Genomic DNA, 18,425 nt, shown 5'->3' with positions numbered 1-18,425 from the left:
GGGGGGGGTCTGCATGTGCCTTCCTACCAGCAGGTTTCTGGAGGCCCATATGGCGTCTTTGATGGCGGCGAGGGTGAGCCAGATTTTTGCAAAGTCCTTTTTTATGTTCGGACTAAGGCCCACCCCGTACAGCATCAGCTGTGGTGTGAGGGCCCCCCCTGCTGGTAGGTACGGGAATTGCAAGGTGCCGGCTGTTGCCCACTGGTCGACAGCAGCCCTGCACTCCCAGAGCATGTGCCGCACCGACTCGGGCGCGCCACAACCCGGCCGGGGGCAAAACTGGTTCGTGGAGAGGCCCCGGGAGTGCATAACGGTCCTGACCGGGAGGATCTCATGAGCCACCATCCAGGACAGGTCCCGGAGTCTGTTTGGGAGAGCTGGATGGTTCGCGTTGCGCCAAACGGTGGAGGGCTCGCCGAGTGCGAGCCCGCGCACTGGACTCACTGGTTCCCGCTCCTGCATGGCAGAGATTAAAAAACGATGGTTAGTTAAAATCTGCAGCTCCTCCTGTTCCAGTTTAAAATGCTTTAAAAAGGTGGGAATAAAAGCATAAAACTTGGACAGGTTAAAAGACACTGGTTTGGTAAGATCTGTTTTTAAAAATTTCCTCCGTCTTAAAAAGGAACCCATCCAGAACTGTGCAAATGCCGTCGTCTTTGGGTTTCTGGATGGGTCCGTGGAAAGTGCAAAGTGCAAGCTGGTGTATTTGGCCCCCAGGAAGAGGTGGAGGTCGGGAACGGCCTTCCCCCCTTTCTCCTTCGGCCGTTTCATGACTTCCCTCCTCAGCCGTTCCCATTTGGACCCCCAAATGAAATAAAAAATCGCCCTCTCCACCGTTAAAAGCACCATCCTTGGAGGAATAAAAACAGAACAAATCAGTAAAAACAAGGGTAAAATCATTGACTTGATGATTAAAACCTTCCCTTCCATGGTCAGTCCTCTAAAAGTCCAGAGCCCTAAACGCTTTCTAACTTTCCCTATCAAGTCAGCCCAATTTGAACTCCCGCCCCCCTCCCGGTCAAACCTGATTCCCAGTATTTTTTGTCCTTCGGTCACCGTTAGGGGGAGTCCAGCTGTCTCGTCGGGGGTCCATGGTCCATAAAATTGGGCTTGGGTCTTAGAGCGGTTCAGTTTAGACCCAGAGGCCAGTCCAAACCAGTCCGTCAAGTCAAGTGTCCTGTTCACAGATAAGAGGTCGGTACATAAAACATTCACGTCGTCCATGTATAAAACGCACTTGGCGGTGAGCCCCCCCCCACCCGGGATGCCCACCCCCCTGATTCGTTGGTCCCTTCTCAAGACCTGTGCCAGGGGTTCGATGCAGAGGATGTACAGGAGGGCAGATAACGGACAACCCTGACGGACACCGCAGTTGATTGGCACTGCTTTTGTAAGATGCCCGTTAACCATGAATCTGCTGCTGATCCCTCGGTATAGCAGTCCCACCCACGCTATAAACCGATCAGGCAAACCCACTTTTCGCAGTACCTCAAAAAGGTACTGGTGCGAGACCCGATCGAAAGCCTTCTCAAAATCTAAATTTAGGACTACTAGCCGAATGTTTCTGTCTCTCGCATAACAGATGGTGTCTCGGATCAGTACGAGGCTGTCGGTAATCTTCCTCCCGGGGACGGCACAGGCTTGATCCGGGTGAATCAACCCCTTTAACCCCTTAACGCCTGAACTAATTTCCCATTCTATAAAAAAATGTATAATCAGTGTTTTTGCTTTCAAGCTGATGCTAAATTAAGCGGAGATTGTAAATTTTTATGTCGCACATAGTATAGATATAGTTTTAGGTATGTTGCCAATCGGCAACAACAGGCATAAATGCAATTTTGGGTATGTTGTAATTCGGCAACAACAGGCAAAAGTTGTAAATGTATTAAAATGACAAAATGTATTTATTCACAATTATTACAAATGTAAATGCACTGTAAGATACACTGAACACTTGTGTATTCAGGTTAGGATGTTAGAACAGTAAACAGAGCTAACACTTTTCACTAAATTCTTGTAAAGTGTTGATTTTGAGCAGCTGATGTCGTCCTGCAGCAGCAGCACTGGTAACAGGAAGGGCATCAGGATGTTCAGTAACATCTTCATTACTGCTGTTCCTGTCATCAGTGCTTTCCCTGCTGCTGCTGCTGCTTCATCACCTGATGTAGGGAGGTAAAAAAAAAGCACTTTATAAAGGTGCAGACAATTTATCTACAAAATATCTACAATTTTTATTACTAATTATTAGATTTTGTTCCCTTTCCTGAGGTTTTATAACACATTGTACATCAGATACCTCTATTTACCATTACTTATTTGCAAATTATATTATAATTGCACATTATTTTCGGACGTGGAATTCTTGTTTGTGGTCCAGTAGGTCCACCTTGTGGTCGCTTTGCATACAACACCAACGGTTTCATTTTGTTCTGTGTAAAAAAAGGGATAACTTTTTTTTTTATATCCTTGTATGTTATTGTTACAATGATTAAAGAATTTCACTAAAATGGCATGTTCTAAAAAACGTTTTAGCACTGTAATACATCTAAATACTACTAAAATGCGGTCACTGTGGCCACCAGATGGAGCTACTGCAGTTTTCCTTTATGGCCTGATGTTGCCGATTTACAACGTACCTAAATCTTCAAATAACAAAAAAAAAATCCATCACACGAAGTTCATTCCAATCAATAATCTAAAGATGGAAACAAGGAGCTGCTACATAATTTTATTTTAGCACAACTCAATTTACATTTGAAGATTTCATCAAAGTTGCTGCCTCGTTTTGCAGAAATGCTATTTCCGCTAAATAGCTACCATGACCCGCTTGTGGTTCCTTCTCTGAGAAGTCCTACGAGAAACTAGTGCTTGCAAAACGTTCCTAGGTACGGCATGGATGTGCGCAAACAGGCATCAAGGGAAAACGTGCGTTATTTTAGCCACAGTCTGGCAAGAAGAGGTATGTTGCCGATTTACGCCAATAGGCGTTAAGGGGTTAAAACCATGGACAGACGTGAAGCTAAAATCTTACTAAAAAGTTTGCAGTCCAGGTTTAAAAGCGTGATCGGTCTCCAGTTAGTCAAGTCCGTCTTGTCCTTGTCTTTGGGGAGAAGCGTCACTATCCCTAACCTGAAACTATCTGGTAGTCGGCCTAGTCTTTCAAAATCCATAAAAACAGTCAGTAAATCCGATGCTAAAATGTCCCAAAAAGTCAGATAAAACTCCACCGGGAGCCCGTCGGCCCCCGGGGATTTGCCCTTTTTAAAAGTCCTTAAAAGTCGTGTGAGGTCTAAAAGGCTAAAATTTTGGGATAAAACCGAACTGTCTGTTAAAATGTTTTCAATGGATTCTAAAATGTGATTTAAAGGGTCGGGTAAAATGTCTTTTGTGCTGTACAAGTTTTGGTAAAACGGTTTCCTCATTTTCTTCATTTGATTTGGTGAGTTCCCCGTTTTCCTTCTTTAATTTTAAAAACACTTTGTTTTTATTTAAAATCTTCTTTAAAAAGTACCTCGTACATTTTCCCCCTTCCTCCAGCTCTCTTTCTCTTGCTCTTAAAATCACCCCTTTACTTTTAATTTCTGCTAAAACCAACATTTCTCTTTTTACTTCTTTTATTTCATCATTAAAATCAAACCCATTTTGGTTTAAATTAAAATACCTTTGTAAACGCTTCTGCAGTCCCAACATGCTCCTATTTTCCTACATCTTTTTCTTTTTTCCTGCCCATCTAAAAAAGGATTTAGTCCTTACCTTCACCATCTCCCACCAGTGCGCTCGTGTCTCATGCAAGTCCTGAAGGGTCTGCCACTCCTTGTATAGCTCCCTGTACTGACCAACTACGTCAGCATCACTTAGCAGGGAGCAGTTGAGCTTCCACAGACCACTTCCTACAGTCACACCAGAGGACAGTGAAAGGGTGCAGGATAGCATCAGGTGATCGGAAAAGAAGACAGGGGTCAATCTAGCATCGGTGGGTGGGCAGTCCCTGGTAAAAACGTAGTCAATGCGAGAGGCTCTGGTGCCGTCACCACTGAACCAGTTGAAGCCCTCCTGTCTGGGATGCATGGTTTTAAAACAGTCCTGTAGTTTAAAATCCCTACACAAACCCTGCAATAAAACCGACGTCTTGTCTAGATTAAAATCCCCTACTCTTCTCCTATCTTTCTTGGTTAAAATACAGTTAAAATCACCTGCTAAGATAAAAGGCATCGTGCCGAGCATGTGGGACTGCAGGTCTTCTAAAAGGTCATACCGAGCTTGTTTGTCGTTAAAACCATAAATATTTAAGAGCTTAAAATCCTGTCCCATAAAACCCAGATGTATTAAAAGCGCCCGTCCGTCTCTCACCACAGTGCTGCCCTTCACCACCACCAGGGGGTTTTTGATTAAAATGGCCACTCCATCATTTTTATTTTCATTTGATCCGCTCCAAATGGATGGGAGTGGCCAGAGTCCCTCCCAGTCCCTGTAGTGTTTTAAAAACGGTAGGCCACATTCTTGCAATAAAAACACATCCGAGTTAAACAAGTTAAGACAGGTTAAAATACTTTGTGCTCTAACTCTCGACTTCACACTTCTCACATTGATGGTAGAGAGTGTGATCGACATGAGTATGGTTAAAAACAAGTATGACATTTTAAAAGACAGAAAAGGTTACAAAACAAGGTAAAATCATAAAATCATAAAAGAAACTAAAACACAATTAAAAAAGGCCGTTTATCCGGGACCTTGTGAACAAGGCTCTGCCTTCTCACTCATGGAAAGGAGTGGAGGGGCATGTGCCTTCTTCCCCCTCCTTTTGCTCTTTAAAGGCATTGGCCGAGGGGTTGATTGCTGAGCAATCGTGAGAAATGAGACCTCATTGGGTGAATCGGAGGGGAAGACTCGGGCCTCTTCTTCAGAACTTTCTTCTGAGAGGCCCTCGACCTTTCCCCTCTTCTCTGAGACTGGGAAGCTCTCAGAGGATGATTCAGATAAAGGCCTCTTGGGGAACTGGGCATTGTTCAGGAGGAGGTCCAGACATTCCTCCAGAGGCCGGAAGATGCCTCCCTGGATGGAGGACTCTTCTTGTGTGGAGGGCAGGGTCTCAATCGTCCCCTGCACCTCCTCCTCCAGGCTCACAGTGGGGGGGCTTTCCACTGGCTCCACCTCTGGGTTCTCGGTGGGCAGAGCCTCCGCAGGCCCCACCTCCACCTCTGGACTCTCCTCCTGCCTGTCTGTGGGGAGGGCCTCCGCAGGCTCCTCCCTCTCTCCCGCCTCACCTGACCCCTCTCCTCCAATCAGGGCTTTTGGCGGGAGATTTGAATGTCCCAGCCCCACCTCTTCAATTAACTCTTCCTCCACATCAGTTGGTCCGCCATCTTTTTCCAATTCTTGTACTCTTTCTCTTTCTTTTCCGGCCTTCAGTTTGTTGGCAAAAGACTTGGGGCAATCTCTGAAGAGATGGTTTATGTCTCCACAAAGATTACACTTTCTGCCATTGGTGCATTCTTCAAAAGTATGCCCAATCTCTCTACACTTACCACAGACCACTTTAGTGCAAGCCTCCACTAAGTGCCCGTGCTCTCCGCACTTGCGGCAGAGCTTGGGTTGTCCTTGGTAGTGAATGTACCCACGGTTCTCTCCCAAAACTATCATGGAAGGCAGGTGCTTCAGGCCTTGGTAGCCCTGGGAGTCCGTCCATTGCTGGATGGGGACCCTCCAGCTGCCGGTCCAAATGCCGTCCACATCTCTGACTTTGACAGCCTGGCCCTTCACCGTGCAGAATCTACCCAGCCATGAACAAATGTCTTCAGCACTCACCGTTTCATTGAACATCCTCACAATGACGTTTTTTTTATTTATTTTTTCATCTTTTATTATTAAAACAAACAAATTTCTTAAATTCAACAAAACACAAACATACACAGACAAAGAATATCACAAGAAAACCTCAGACAACACGCAGGACAAAAAAATACAGAAGGACAATGGACAAAAAAGAGAGGAAAAAATACACAGTGACGCAAAAAACAACATCAGACAAAATCAAAAAGTAAAAAACCCAAAAACCATCACAACAAACAATTTCACAAACACAATTCCAGGGGTGCAGGAGGTGACCAAGCGATGAGGGAATTGAAAGGGGTAAAAGTGTCCAAAAAATAGCTGTCCGGTTGGTGCGATAGTGAGGTGAGGTGCGCTTTGAACACCCGTGTGAAAAGGGGCCAAAGGGGGATAATGTGAGAGTCAAATAAAGCGGAGTTCCTGGCCACCACCACAGTGTGACGTGCAACGGTGAGTGTGAAACGAATGAGTGTCCAATTAACAGGGGGATCGGGGAACGGGGGATGAGGGGGCTGGGGGGATGATGCTCCGGGATGGAGTGAAGTGTCTGGGTCCCGTGATGTTCCGGGACGGAGTGAAGTGTCTGGGTCCCGTGATGCTCCGGGACGGAGTGAAGTGTCTGGGTCCCGTGATGCTCCGGGACGGAGTGAAGTGTCTGGGTCCCGTGATGCTCCGGGACGGAGTGAAGTGTCTGGGTACCGTGAAGCTCTGGGACGGAGTGGTGTCTGGGTCCCGTGATGCTCCGGGACGGAGTGAAGTGTCTGGGTCCAGCGACGGTCCGGGATGGAGCGAAGGTCCTGGGTCCAGTGGGGCACCCTTGTGACGCAGAGGCCAAGTCGATGGTCTTGTGTGCTGTAGTCCACCAGGCCGAGGAGGAGACAGCAGTGGTCCAGGGTGGAGCGATGGATCGAGGTGAGGAGGCAGTGGAGCTCCAGCGCGAGACGGAAACCTGGAATGAGGCGCCGGAGGATGCCCCGGACAGGGCCCCAGATCAGAGCGGCGCGCAGCACACGCACCGGGACAGTGCCCAAACAGCAGCAACGCGACAAGCCGGTGATCCCACACCCAGGCCCCAGCTGCCACCGGGGGAAGCCACAGCCCACAGCACCGCACCAGGAGGTCCAGCAACCGGGTCCAGAACCCACTGAAGAATTATAAAATATATACAAGGTTTTATACTGTTTTTTATTCTTATTACTGTTTAGCTTGACTTAACAAAATGTATGCGAAGTATTCTCAGTTCTCTGTTACAGCGGAAAAGTACCAGAGCACCAAAGTGTGTGAGCACAAAACCCCCGTGCCCCAAAAGTAAGATAAACAACTGCCTTCCTCCAGAAGGATCTTATCAGTTGCAACATTCCATTGAAGACATAAAATTGGGGGTCGCAGGGCGGAACTATGTGATGCAGCAGAAGCACTGGAGCCAAAGGAACCAATGAGATTTAGTTTTAGGTTCATGAATATTCCAATGTTTAATGTGATACAAATACTCTGCTTCCTAGTAAAAAATCCAGTCTCTCCCATGCAATGGACAGCTGGTAGGCTCGATGTTAGGGAACTAGGGAAGCAGAGCTCTGTATTAGATGACCTGTTAGGGAAATAAACCTTTGTGATTTAATCTTCTGAATCCTGGGTCATCTGTGCTGGTATGTGTTATTAGCTGGTAGTGTAGCGTTGTTTGTCAATAACTCTTCTTCCAGTGTTGAACACGCTTGGTGTTGTCCGACGTTTGGGTAATTAATTAGGAAGTGGACAACACAGGAGAAGGAGTGAAAAACTCCTTACCCAACATGTGGTGACCGCGGACGTGCTGCAGAAGTGGTTATGGACAGACAACACGGGACGCGGCTGAGGTCTGGTCTCCTAAAAACTATTTGCGGTAGACATACCAGACATTCTTTTCCACATCCAGCCATCAGCGATTTCACGGACGTCCAATTAGATTAAGGTAAGACGACTTTTGACATCTACTATTGTGTGAGTCTCAAAGTACGTCTATTTGGCTATTTTTCCAAAGTTTAGTTTAAAGATTTTTACTGAAATTGACTGTTGGCTGGTATAATCTGTGAATTGATGGTGGAAGGAATAAGGGACACGCGTTAAAATTATAAACTGTTGAAAATAAAGTAGAGAAAAAGTAGTGAAATGACAAAAGAAGTGAGAAATAGTGAAGAAGAAGAAGAAGAAGAAGTAGAGGACTGCACGCTGGGTTTTACCCTTTAAAAGCCGAAAGGTGCGTAGGTAGGACCTCCCAAGCCCACGGACGCGTGGACTAAAATTAAAACGTTGAAATAAGTCGTTGACGGATTTGGGGACCGTCTAAAATAGTGGGTTAGAGTCCCAAATAGCAGAGAAAAATTAATTAAAGAAGTGTGAAAAAAAAAAATTAATTAAAGAAGTGTGAGAAAAGAAAAAAAAGAATTAATTAAAGAAGTGTAAAAGAAGTGTAATAATGTGTGAAGTGAATTAAAGAGATACGTGAAGTTGTTTTCGCGGAGAGAGAAAAAGGAATTAAAGGTAAGAAAAAGAAAAAGAAAAAGAAAAAGCGACTAGAAGGTAAGAGAAATGTCGGGAAAACACGATTGTGAGAAATGGGTTATGTGGTTGTGCCAGGGAACGGGTTTCCTGAAGGGAAGGTCAAAGAAAGAGGTAAGGAAGGCAACAGAGGCCTGTGCACAAATGTATGAAGAACAAAAGAGAAATCCTAAGGAACCACATGATTTAGGAACACTCTGTGGAACGCTTACGGCGGGAGTAGAACTCTGCGCTATGGAAATGCAAGATGCGGAAGCAATGAAGAAAAAAAGAAAATTGGGTAAGCAAGACCTAAAACTCACAGATCTCACAATAAGAAGATATTTTAAGATCAAACAAAGAATCGAACCGGTCTTGGAGGCTGCCGTATCTAAATGGACAAAGGAAAAAAAGATTTTCTCCCCCACCTCGGGGGGCGGGACAAAACAGCCCCTCCCACAGGGAGGAGGCCCCGTCTTGGGCCCTTCGGCCCCCCTTTCATATGAGGCGGGGAGAGCTGGTGGCTCTCTCTACCCTCAAAAATCACTTTACGGACTTCTGGATGTGGCTCCATCAGACCAACTAACGAAAGGAGAGGCACGAGAAGCCTTCGATAGAATTCAGAAAATGACCAAAGAAGCGCATGATACAGCATTGGAAAGACAACGAGAACTTTATGAAGACCAGGTTAAAACAATGAAAGAGGAAGCAGAAGGGAGGAAAGCAGAAGTTGATGAGCTTAGACGGAAACTAGAGGAATTCACACTTAAAGCCAAACCAGACCCAGTGGCAAAAGGAACATATCCCCTAATTCCCACTGGGGCGCCAGCGGTGGGAAATGTTCTCCCTATGGCATATAAACCACTTAAATGTACAGAAATACAACAGATGAAAAACACCCTGCCACCCCTACAAGAAGGGGGCAGGAAGTGGTTTCGCACTCTTCAAATGCAGTGCGCAAATGCCACATTAGCAGTAGGAGATTTGAGAGGCCTGGTGGCGTCGTGTGCTCCTCCGCACGCAGTGGATCAACTCCTGAGAACATCAGGCTTGGACAATCTGCCCCTGCATCAACCTTTTGACCCACATGTGGAAGGCTTTTTAGCGGTGGTGGAATTAATGTATCCCCCTCCACACCCGCAGCCCCCAACCTTTTCCGCCTATTTACCTGGGATGTGCCCTACTAAATTCTTGGAAGAATGTATTCAGGTTTATGTTAGCTCAATGCAAACTCACCCATACAGAAACCCCCAAACAATGTGTCTGTTCCTCCAGGGGGTGTTGGATGTTTTGCCGGAACCAATTAAAACAAGCCTGATGAGTGTTCCAGGATTGTCTTCGGACTCAACTCTCTTTTTGACACATTTAAAACATCACGCCGATTTGTATAACAAAAAACAACGCAAGCGTGAAACAAATTTTAAAGAAATGCAAGAAGAATTGCTAAAATCTCAGCTGAACCAAGCACGGCAACAGGCCACAGCTGCGAGAAAAGACTGAAAAAACAAGGCCCAGGGGCAAATGGTGGCAACAACCTCGACAACTGAAACAGCAGACACGCCTGCCCCATCACCCGCAAGCGCCTTATACGCCTCCCAATCACAGCCCTTAGGGCAACATAACCCCAACATGCTCCCACCAATGCCCCAAACCCAAACACACATCCACTTACATGGGAACTAAGGTGGGAGGGGTAGAGGGAATAATAGGGGACAGTTTAGAGGCAGAGGGTTCGGCGGGCAGGGCTATGGGGGACGGCAGCAACAAAATAACAGAGACAAGTCATGTTTCCAATGTGGAGGAACCGACCATTGGGCCAAACAGTGCCCTTAGTCAGGATGTTACAATTGTGGAGCCACAGATCACTGGGCTAGAGACTGTTCCTAACCCCCAGCCCAAGCTAATCCAGGAGGACGAGGTGGGCCTCCTCTGAGAAATCCAGCGGGAGGGCCTGGCCCTGCACTGTGGAGGCATGGGGGTGGAGGAAATAACTACCCTGTGTACGACACCCAAGGATGTTTTCCCTACGACAGGGATGACTACTGCTAGGGGTGCCCGGTGAGTCCTGGCCCCATCCCAGAGCCGTTTGTTCCTGTAGAGGTTGGTGGGGAAAAGTTGATGATGCTCGTGGATACAGGTGCTACGCATTCTACGATGAGGAAGGCTGCCCCGCACATGCTAAGTGATAAACACATCAACCTTTCAGGGCTCACGGGAAAAGCGACCCCTCTACGGATGACAAAGAAATTGAAGAGACATTTTACAAGCTACGGGAGCTTCCATTTAATGCTCCCCGGACGCAATGCAGGCCACATGGTCTAATGGACAGAAAATCACCTGCACACCTTCAACCTCTCATGGACTTTATGTTTTTCGAGAGGACCCTGAATATCCTGGTGTTTCAATCTACTGGCTCCTCCTTGAACCTGATACCCCACAGATGAATGGAAACCATGGTTCTCGATGCTGCACCCATAAGCCCCTCCCAAAGACCCACTGCATTGCACTCTTTTATATGATAGAGCATTAGACCCTCAATATTAGTTAGATTTTGAACAAGAGTTAAAGGGAAACACATATACGATAACAGCCACCCATTTCTATGTCCACAAAACGGGAGTTGTTGCCCCAGTTGTCCTGCCTGAAATTGTGAAACCTTTTTATAAAAGAGACTTGCTTACTGACCCACATATCTCTCTATTCTTAGGCTCTGGTCATGAAGAGCGCGAACTAGAGCCTCTGACTTATAAATTGAACCACACCCTGGATTGGGAACAGACCGGACTTCTTGGTGTAATGTATAGTCCATCTGAAAAAGCTTACAAAGTTGACATTGGTTCTTGTACTGATGCAGTTGTAGTCTCACGGTCACACGGCTGTGAATTTACAGATCATGAGGGGACTGCTCAAATGCTGGCTGGGTTCTCAGGAGAGCTGTGGGCGGAAGGGCCCGCTGATATCGGACATTGTACTAAAGTTGATCCAGTGGTTCTAACGGTGCTTCCTGGTGCACATATGTATGTCCCCAGAGGCCATTTCGCCATGACAAACAGAAACAGGGCATAGAACAGGCCTTAACAGAATTATGGGACGCAGGAGTTCTGGAACCCTCCCCGTTACTTAGGACCTTTTGAAGTGACTCAGAGGACTGCTACAGCAGTTAAAGTGCAGGGAAAAGACAGCTGGTTTCATTGGACACATCTGAAACCTTGCTCGGACAAGACTGGCTACCACTGGTCCCACACTTTGCCTAATGATGGTGAAAGTGGGTCTGGGAGCCCCACTGAAGGGGGTTGGCAAGCAAACCCACAAACCCATAAACTTTGAACTAGAGATAAAGAAGGACAAAAGCTCCTCTCTAAAGTCATGGCTACAAAAGCTAGGCCCACTTAGGTGCCCATACGGGGTGTGGGGTGTAATACTAGCTCTCTGCATACTACTAATATTAATGGCTTTAAAATTAGAAGATCAAAACAATTGTGAAAAAATGGTTGAAGGTCAATCAGTGAAAGAATTAAAACAGACACTGTATAACATGTGTAAAAAAGTAGGCTAAAAACAAGGTGGAAATGTAGTCATTTATTGTAATCAAATCGGAATGATACTGGTTAAAAGGCGAGGAGCAGTATCCAACCGCCACACTTATAATGGGTTACCCATTATACAGAACAAGCGATTGAAACTTGGAATAAAAAAGGAAAATACACACACCCAGGTTGCAAGGAGTATGCTAACTATGCTAACCTTTCAAACTGGGTAAATCCAATAAATTGGACCGCAATTAGAGATAAGGTGAGTAGACTCAAGGACCAAAATCCACAATGGACTTGGTTGAATTGGCTAGAGTCCGGTTCCTGGATCCACATCCTTCAAAAAGTGAGTATTATAATAGGTGTTGTTTTACTGTTATGTTGTGTTTTGTTTTGTTGTGTTGTACCTCTCATTCGCAGCATGATAACCAGGGCTTTAGCCCCCCTCAGGAGGGATCTTTGTTGTCAGTAGTGATTCCCCTGAGGATCTGGAGATGGGTTTTACAGAGACGCCTGAAGGGGGCGTCTAAGATCTGTATTCTGAAAGAGCCAGAATGGCGTTTAAAAATGATTGGACCCAGACGAAGGCTATGATGGACAAAGTGGAGGAGATTTTATCTAACCAAACATTTAAGAGTGTTGTTTTGTTTTGTTTTGTTGTGCTTTGTGTTGCAGGAATGTTTATTTTTATAGCAATACGTGATGGTGCGCGAGGCACAGAAAAATAAAGTGTACTGTTGACCTTGGTACTCCATCGCTGACCTTTCGTTGGGAAAGGTTGGTGAGTGGAGACTATGTCTGGGAGGAAAAAGATGACTTTGAAACTTTTCAGGAACTGATTGAATATGCTCAGATGAAGATGGAGACCTGTTGGTGGTTTTTATACTCAGGGAAACGGTGAATCACGGTTCAATCAAGGTTTTACATTTATTAATTAAGGGACTTAGTGTTTTAGTTGATCTCTATCGAGATCAGAAGGGGGAATGAAGAATTATAAAATATATACAAGGTTTTATACTGTTTTTTATTCTTATTACTGTTTAGCTTGACTTAACAAAATGTATGCGAAGTATTCTCAGTTCTCTGTTACAGCGGAAAAGTACCAGAGCACCAAAGTGTGTGAGCACAAAACCCCCGTGCCCCAAAAGTAAGATAAACAACTGCCTTCCTCCAGAAGGATCTTATCAGTTGCAACATTCCATTGAAGACATAAAATTGGGGGTCGCAGGGCGGAACTATGTGATGCAGCAGAAGCACTGGAGCCAAAGGAACCAATGAGATTTAGTTTTAGGTTCATGAATATTCCAATGTTTAATGTGATACAAATACTCTGCTTCCTAGTAAAAAATCCAGTCTCTCCCATGCAATGGACAGCTGGTAGGCTCGATGTTAGGGAACTAGGGAAGCAGAGCTCTGTATTAGATGACCTGTTAGGGAAATAAACCTTTGTGATTTAATCTTCTGAATCCTGGGTCATCTGTGCTGGTATGTGTTATTAGCTGGTAGTGTAGCGTTGTTTGTCAATAACTCTTCTTCCAGTGTTGAACACGCTTGGTGTTGTCCGACGTTTGGGTAATTAATTAGGAAGTGGACAACACAGGAGAAGGAGTGAAAAACTCCTTACCCAACACCACGAACAGGTCCGCACTCGAGGAGGAGGTGTTCCAAAGTCTCCGGTTCAGACCTGCACACAGGACAGTCCCTGCCATACTTCTTCAGGTGTATCTGGTGCAGCTGTATGCACGTGTAAATCAGTCTGTGTCTAATTTTGAAGTCACATTGACTCAGCCGGATATATGTGCTGATTGTACATGTGAGCCCAGAATGGCGCGCCGTGAAGTGCAGGATAGAGTTTGGTCCATGTGTGCACTGCGGTAGGTACCTGAACAATCTTGCTGAGGATGAGGGCGTAGAAGTGCTTGGTAGACAGCCGGCTGAGTGGCAGAGGGTCGGCCCCCGCAGAAGGCAGAAGTCGAGCGTCGCTACCCCAGTTCCCATTGACCCCTTCCCGAAAAACTCCCCCCAGTGACCCAGCGCTGTGCGGACCGCGTTGGACACCAGCCGGGTGACGTAATCGCGCCTAAACGCACCCCCCTTCTCCCTGAAGCGGGCGTACAGCGCACCAAAATCTACACTACCCCTATCATCAACCAGGTCCCCCAGACGAGACACATTGACCCTCAAGCATTCCACTGACCATGACAGCACTGCTCCCTACCTTCCCCAGGTCGGGGTTAAAACGCACCTGCATCAAAAACACAGAACGCAGACAGGAGGGGCGCGCCCTGAAGTCTAGCCTCACGAGCCGCAACGCCTTCATGACTTCCCTCTCAAACGTGCCGAGGTGTTCGAGCCCTAAACGCGGATGAACCTGACACAGATTAAAAACACCAAAATTCCCACAGCTCCCCAGCCACCTCTTGAGGAAAACCTTCCAAGGCACCTAGACAGACGGGTCGAGCAGTTTTTTGAGCAATTTCAAACGGAGGGTGTCTCGCTGGCCCTTCACCGTGCAGAATCTACCCAGCCATGAACAAATATCTTCAGCACTCAAAGTTTCATTGAACATCCTCACAATGACCGTTTTCAGGGTGGGGTCAGTCAGGGTCTCAACAGTGAATGCAGAAAACTGGGTTTTCACACTCTCAAACCTCATCCAGAACTCTTTCAACAAAATAGCCGACCTGAAACTAACGTCAAAGCCCTTGTTGAAGGGGAGAGACAAGATGCAGTTGAGGTCATCAGGCTTAAAAATCAAAACTTTTTGGACCATTTTCCTAGAAAAGTCCAGACGGGAAGTTTGGATGGCCTTGCCATGGTTTTCATTGAGTGTGAATCATACGCTGTGGTGCCTCCTCCTGCCGGCATGGCTGGCCGACATTCTGGAGGCACCAGCAGCTAAAAACACTTAAAAAATAATAAATAACTTTAAAATAAGCTCTTAAAAACCTAAAATGTTTAAAAGATACTTACTTTAAAGTGCAGGTGTGCAAAGCGTGCAAATTAGCAAAAGGTGCTGGAACTAAGGTGCTGTGGAAAAAAAAACAGAGAACACAAAATAAATCAACAAAGCAATTTACTCCCGGAACTAGTAGGGTACAGCCACAAAGACTGCACCCTATGCCAGTATAGTAACTGATAAGAACAGATTTTTTTTTTTTTTTCAGTCGTATTTTATTTTCAATTCAACAATTTACAAAGATATTTGTCAAAACAGTAAATACAAGGTCATTAAAAGACAAAAGGCTATATCTCATCGGTTCAAAATACATGGCACACACAGTTAAAAGGATCAGTTTACAAAGTTAAAAGGTTTTCGATATTCCCAGGTATCTGCCATTCAGCTATGACCTCATTTCTCTTGCCGTCTTGTAAGTCTCGTAGCACATAGTCTCGAAAAATGTTCATGACATACTTCATCGTAACATATTGTGTTCTTCAAAGACAAGGATATTCCTTGAGACCCATACAGCCTCTTTTACACAGTTCATCACGATCCAACATTTTTCCCTCGTGCAGAAATCGTCTCCTTTTGTGTATCCGTAAATAATGTCCACATAGCGCAGGGTTAGAGCACCCAATATTCGGAGCCACTGGGATACGCCTTGCCAAATTCCGGCTGCAACGGGGCACGACCAGAACAGATGTTGAACAGTTTCGTCGCCCCCGCATCCAGGTCTTGGGCATCTCGGGCTCCTGGAACAACTCCTCCCGTAGGGGAAGGCTCTTGTTGGCAGACAGTTGTGGGCAATTTGCTATGCCAAGTCTTTATGTCTATTGAGCAAGTTTTTGGAGGAGATATTCACCCACGCTCGACTGCTTTCCTCCTGCGTCAATGTCACCGCTGGGGTCAATGTGTCCAGTTCCGAGGAGAGTATCTTTTCTATTTTTTCTCTTGTTAGTTTTTTAGGGGGAATTTGGCTCAGCTTCTTTGACATACTATGGATGGCTACTTTATAGATGGAGGGGCTCTTCCTCTGTTGATTTAAATTGTGTCAGCAGAGAGAAAGACCTAAGACACTCTGGATCTAGAAAAGGAGTCGACGGTGATGATAGGGGAGACATTACTATTGCCGTCTGTTCTGACCTTTGAGATCCCTCACTGGATGTTTCCTGTTGCTGTTTTTTCCCTTGCGGGGTTGTTTCTGCAGCTGCTAGTTGGTTGTCAGGCTTCTTATTTGGGGTTAGCCTTGGCCACTCTAGGTCTTACAGATGGGGTCCCTCTGGCGGTCTGATGTCCGGTAGTGGGTGGAAGACCTCCTACTCGGGGGACCCGCGACCACTGCTCGACTCCACCGACGGGGGAAGCCCTCCGATGAACTCATCGAAAATCCGTTCTGCCTCTGAGTGGTTGGGTTGAGGTAGATGCCCCGCTCCCTCCGCCTCCTGGGGAGGGGGCTGTAGCTCCTGATGTCCCTCCACAGGATCGGATGTTGTGGCTTTGAGCCTGTCCTCCTCACCTTCTTCACTCCAGTCTAGGGTTCCTCTCTCGTCCCCTGGGACAGCCCTCTCTGTTTGGTCGTCACTTATGGATGCTCGAGGTGACAGCTGGATTCCCGTTGTCTTCATTCTGTTGGCGTACGCCCTTGGACAGTCTCTGAAGACGTGATCTTCGGCCAGGCACAGGTTGCACTTTACCGGCACTCGACACTCAGCTGTTGGATGGTCCCAAGCTCTGCACTTCATGCACACTGTGGCCGTGCAGGTGGCTGCCAGGGGGTCTGTTCCTCTGCATCGTCTGCACAGCTTCGGTTGGCCTGCGTAGTAAACCAAACCTCTATGTGCTCCCAGCTGTATTGTACTCGGTAGATGTTGTTCAAGGTTGTCTTTCCGCAACCGAACCTGGAAGCGCCGTCCCCCTGTTTTGTCGGGCCATCCATGTCCAGACATCCTCATTACTGATCTGCTCAGAGAAAATGACCACATGGACTGTCTTGATGTTATTATCCACCAGTGGAGTGATTGATATCTTCTTCAGTGCTGGGGTTGATGCAGCCTTTGTCTCAAAGGACTGCAGGCAATTTTCATATTTTCGAGGAGAGACGAAGATCACCCAATAGGTTTTTCCTCCGGGGAACGCAATGAGGTAGTCGATGTTCGCTGTTGAAACTGCAAGCTCTTTTTGTAAGATGTAGCGACTAAACGACAGACGGTCCTTCTTCAGGTCTTCCAGTAGGTCGCACAGCGTTCCGCCGTTGTGTCTGTGTAGCAGCTGCCATCTTTAAGCGTTGACGGGGGAGGGCCACACCACCTTGGAAATGTGTTGGGCTCCATACACCGCTCAGCTCCAACACATTGATGATAATTCTCCAACTCACAGAAAACTTAAGGACTACACACGCCCGGGGCAAACCACTTTTTTAGCAGCTTTTATTGATTCTTAGTACAAAATCATACAGTCAAAAACATCTTTACACGTCATATTATACATTATTTCTAAAACATTCCGGAACAACACAGCGATACCATGTCATTTTACAATATAAAATCTTCACAAAGTCATTGTCCTTTTTCTTGGCATCATATATAAATTATTTTCTTACAATTTAAAATTACAATCTACACTCCAGACACCGTGCTAGATCCCTGGGGATCTTTTCCGTTCTCCACATTATCTTGACCTCATCCCCGTTCATGCAAATTTTGTCCCTTGGGATATAATCCATCACTTTATTGTGTGATCGCTTCTCGATCACACATCGGCATATCCATAATGCATCTTTAATACAATTTTCCACAGTCCACCATCTTACATTTGTATTGTTTACTTTTTCAAATAAGTCACCAAACATCATATCATATTTACTTGGTGCTCTGAACATATGTTTGAGCCAGGGGTTAAAAATTGTCCATACATCCTTTGCCATTCTGCATCCCCACAATACATGCTCTATGTTCTCCACCTCACCACAATTTTTCACAGGGCATTTTTCGGATTTGGAGCTCCCTCTATGTTTCAAGAAGTCTCTTGTTGGGAGGCGTTTTTGGGCTATTTTCCATGCCAAATCTCTGTTTTCATTGAATAGGAACTTATTGTTGACATTTTTCCATATTGTCTCACATTGTTTCTCTGTGAAAGTTCCAATTGGCGTCATTTTCAGGATATTGGGGGCAAGACACTCTTCTATCTTTCTCCTGTTCGTTTCCAAGTTTTCACAGTTCGTTGCTACTTTTTTCAGGAGGGAAAGCGCCTTATCATAAATTTGCGGTGTGCTCTCAGCATGTGGGACTCCAAGTGGGACCCTCTCACCCATAATTCTTAGGACAGGGTATTCTAGCCAGAATTTTGCGAAGTATACCCACAATTTTTTTACATCACCAGGCTAAATTTGCCACTTATTTGCGCATGGTCGGAGAAGAAGACTGGAGTGACAGTAGAGTTCAAGACCTTACAATTTCTTGAGGCAAACATGTAATCTATTCTTGCATATGTCTTTCCGTTGGTCCATGTATATCCTGCCTCATTTGGATTTTTTTCAAACAAGAAGAAGCTTACTTTATTCATTGTAACATATTCAAATCAGCAGCAGATGGCAGTATAGAGCGAAGTTT

The sequence above is a fragment of the Gobius niger genome, assembly GCF_951799975.1.
Source record: "Gobius niger genome assembly, chromosome: 4".
Classification (NCBI taxonomy): domain Eukaryota; kingdom Metazoa; phylum Chordata; class Actinopteri; order Gobiiformes; family Gobiidae; genus Gobius; species Gobius niger.
This window is presented reverse-complemented; position numbering follows the sequence as displayed.